This window comes from Arachis hypogaea, chromosome 18 (assembly GCF_003086295.3).
Source record: "Arachis hypogaea cultivar Tifrunner chromosome 18, arahy.Tifrunner.gnm2.J5K5, whole genome shotgun sequence".
In the NCBI taxonomy this organism is placed as follows: domain Eukaryota; kingdom Viridiplantae; phylum Streptophyta; class Magnoliopsida; order Fabales; family Fabaceae; genus Arachis; species Arachis hypogaea.
The window spans coordinates 93,945,942-93,950,504 of NC_092053.1; positions in this window are offsets into that span (position 1 = coordinate 93,945,942).

Here is a 4,563-nt window from a genome sequence, read left to right on the forward strand (position 1 = left end):
AGATCCAAATTAAGAATATTTATTATTTTTCACTTAGGGGTAATGATGTGCTAACATTAAGAACAAAAGAGATTAAATAGGCTCAAATTTGGCTAACAATGGTTGATGAAAGGTAGGCTATTTGGGTAAGTGAGCTAAATAAAATGATGGCCTCAATCATATAAATGCATGTATACATGGAACAACGGACATAAAGAATCAAACAAATCAAAGATTACAATTATAGAAAGAGAATAATACACACAAGAATGAAAATAAGTGGTTATAAGATGTAACCACACAATTTGGCTCAAAACTCACATGCTTGTGTTCTTAGCTCAAAAACCATGTTCCAAAATAAATTCTTCAAGCAAGTTCACAAAAAAAAAAAAAAATTTCCAAATGGTAGGGTGCCCTAAAACAATTTTTCTTGGAAAAGATATCATCACCCTAACCAAGTAGTCCTAACATAAAAAGAAATGGTGAAATATGTACAAATTCTAACTAACATGCAACCTATCATGCAATGCAACAACTAGCTAACAAAGACAAAAATTAACAATTGGTGTTGAAAAAGGAAGTTGTTACCCATGGAGGTCGGTCGGACGACCTCCCCACACTTAAAAATTTGCACCGTCCTCAGTGCATGCAAAGAAGAGCAAGGTGGACGGGTTGCTACAATTGATGAGCTCCTTCAAAAAGTTGTGCGGGTGAACTTGTTTGTTGCCCGTTTTAGACGCTTTTCTATCCCTTTCCTTCTTGGTGGCCAACCTAAAAGGAAAGAGAAAGAAATGAAATTAAACCTACAACAAAAATATCAAAGCAATAAAACATAGGCGAGGGCTAATGCCAAGTAAGAGTAAGGTTCTCACTACGTGTTAGCTACGCATGTGAGTGGGAAAGCAATATAAGCCAAGGCATATCACTACACTTGATGCAAGAGTAAAGTCAAAGCATAGGTAAATGACATGAAGAGTATGTTACATCAAGCTTAATCAACAATTGACACAAACAAGATTAGTGATAAGCATGAGAGCATTTGGTCCCATCCTAACTCAATGATGATGAGGTACAAAAACAAGGGATCATGAGTCAGGAAGGACTAAAGCACTAACTTTGTGTGTAGAGCAAATATTACAATTAATGCTAAACAAGTCACGAAGCACCAAAAGTAACCAAGAAATTCTCAACAATTGAGTAAGAGCATTCAACACCATTATTAAAATAAGAAACTTAGAAAAGAAAATAAGAATAAGCTATAAAAACAAAATTAAAATGCAATGAATGAAAATAGGCAAATTCAATAAAAGAAAATGGAAGAAAAGAATTTTTTTCTTTTTTTTTTTTGCGACGCGGACGAGTCATGCACGCCCACGCGCCGATGTGCAGTTTGGCCGAAGGGCGCGTACGCCCCAGGTACGCGCGCGCGGGGGTTAGGTTATGCACGGGGCACAGTGTCAGCCCAAGGTTGGCCCAACTCTCTGGAACATGTACCAGGAGGGCAGGTGGCACTATCGGCACGCACGCACACAGCGTGCGGGCACGCACATTGCGCAATTAGCATCAAGGACGCGTACGCACCAGGTGCGCGTACGCGCGGGTTGGTTTGCGCCTCAGGCATGGTGCTGGCGCAGTGTAGGTGCAACTCTCGGGTCAATGTATGGAGGGATGAATTTTTCAATCCACGCGTACGCGTACATGACGCATCCACGTGGAGTGTCGAAAATGCTTAAGGCGCGCGTACGCACCAGGTGCGCGCACGCGCGGGTTGGTGCTCTATTTTTCAAAATTTTTCCAAGTTTTTGCACCAATCCAAGCATTTTAAACCTCCAAACAACTACCAAAACACTATGAGACCTTATTTGACATACTAAACTATCAAATAAACTTAACAAACAAAATAATACATGAAACTAAACTAATTACCAATATGTACAAAAGGGAAAAATGAAAAGAATTTACCATGGTGGGGTGTCTCCCACCTAGCACTTTTGTTTATTGTCCTTAAGTTGGACTTTTGGAAGGCTCCTTATTATGGTGGCTTATGCTTGTACTCATCTTGAAACTTCCACCAATGATTGGACTTCAAGTAAGCTCCAAAATTCAGGATCAATGGCACCAAGCTTTGATGAAGTTCCACACAAGCTAAGGACTTCCAAAATTGGTCTTCATATATTCCTGGATCCCAAATCTTGTTTCTACACCCATCTTCAAGTTGATCATCACAATTCCAATTGGGTAGCATGACCTTAGAATTCTCAATTAAGCATCCAAACATTCTTCTAGACCCATGCAATTTGGTTCTACACCAACCATTGCCATTCAACTTTGAGCATACAACCATCATGAACTTAGAGCGGTGTTTCCAACCACTACACAACTCTCTCCTACTCTTAACTCCACAAAGAGCTCTAAGTTGACCAACATTTTCAATCAAACCATATTCAAGTGGGAAAGTGAAGCTTAGGGATAAGAATTTTACCCACTTGAATGTTGTGTAGGATGGTGACTTAGGAAGGGGTGGTCCCAATTATCTTGTAAGCTCCACTCCTTTGTACTCTTCCTTGATTACCTCCACCTCTTTACAACTTCCTCAACTTCAACATCTTCCTCTTGGTGGCTCTCTTCCAATTCAATCTCTTCTTCATTGCTCACCAAGGGCATGAGAGTTTGTTCATCTTCTTCTTTGGCCTCAATTTCAAGCCCAATGGGAGGGGATTCAATTGTAGATAGGAACTCCTCAATGATTGAATCCATCTCTTGATCAACCTCTTCAAAGTTTTCAATCATAATGTGCTTTGGAGGTTGTACACCCTCCTCAACATCAACATCAAGCATCTTGGAAGAGGGCTCTCTAATTCTACATTCCCATGGACTTCCAACATCTCCTAGGTCTTCAACCACTTCTTCCGTCTCAATTGTCTCATCTTCCTCCCCTTGTGGCAATTCTTACTTCAACTCCTCTTCTTCACCTTAAAGCTGTAAACTCACTCCCTCACTAGGCTCCTTGATTGCTTCTCCACATTCAACAATGGGAGTTCCTTGATCGCATAGGCTTAGGCGGGAGGAGGCCATATTGCGAACGACTTCTGCTATGGTAGCTATCTTGGCTTTTAACTCCTTGAACTCCTTTTGGTTCTCTTCTTACCTTCGAATGTAAGAACTAACACATTCTTGGAGAAAATCATCCATTGGAGGTGGTGTGGAAAAAGAAGGTTCATTATTTGGGAAGGAGGTTTCATAATTGGAAGTTGGTTCATCTTGGTAAGGGTATGGAGGTGGTGTATATTGAGATGGTTCTTGAGAGTAATTGTGTTGGAATGGTGGTGGTTCCATGTATGGTTCATATGATTCATAAGGTGGTTGGTATGGTGGATAAGAATTAGGGTCATAATGAGGTGTTGGGTGGTTGGGGGCTTGTGAGTAAGGTGGTTCAAAGTCATGTTCAGGGGGTGGTTCATAGGCATGTGGTGGTGGTTGTTGACAATCACAATAAGAGTCACCACATCCATTAGATTGATATGCATTAGGATTAGAATTATACCCACAAGAAACCGGAGGAGGTTGTTGCCAAGAAGGGTGATCAATCCTTTGAGGCTCCCTCCACCTTTGATTATTTCATCCTTGATGCAAGTTATCATTGTAGCTTCCATTCCCTACAACATAATTTGAGCCAAACTCATAGCCAAAGGGGTGAGAATTCATAATAGCAAATAAAAACAAAAGCTAACAAGAATAAGCAACAAAGTCCTAAAGCTAACAAAAACTAACAAATAAGCAAAAGGCAAACATATTCACAATATTCACAATAGCCAATAATGTAACACCATTGCAACTCCGCGGCAACGGCGCCATTTTGATAATGAGATTTGAGTGTCGGCATAGAATTTCTCTTATAGATATAAGCACTTCGTTGTAAGCATAGCTCCAAACGAACAAATAACTCCCACATAAAAAATTTGAGTTGTCTCATGTACAAACCCCAATGAAAATTAACCGAAGTATTTAGACTCCGGGTCGTCTCACAAGGAATTGCAATGAAGTGGTCAATTATTGGCTATAAAGAACAAGGGGGGTTGGTTTATAGAAGGGGCAATAAAATAAATGACAAGAAAAGTAAAAAGAGCAATTAAAGAAAGCAATTAATAAAGAGAGACATTCATGGCAAGGTTTGAGATCATACACTTTCTATCCTAGTCATTAATCATAACAATAGTTAACAAGAATTTATCATATTTCGTCATCTCCAATATTGGAAGAAGGTATAAGTTATCTTCCATGAGAGAAAGTCAAACGAGACTAGTTAACCTCAATCCAAATGTCCTAATCAACTCACTAATGGAATTAGCAAAAGATTATAGTCAATGGAAATCATATTAACTAACAACTCTAGATCACCAATCTAGATTGGGTATTAATGACTCAAGATTGCCTAATTACTCTTTCCAAACCAAGAATGCTCAAAGTCTACTCTAAAGCCCAACCAAGCAGTTTGTCAAACACTTGGTGGGTACAAATGGGAAGCATAATAAATTGCAAGAAATAGTAAAATCTAACAACTACCAATTGCAAGGAAAGTTAGAT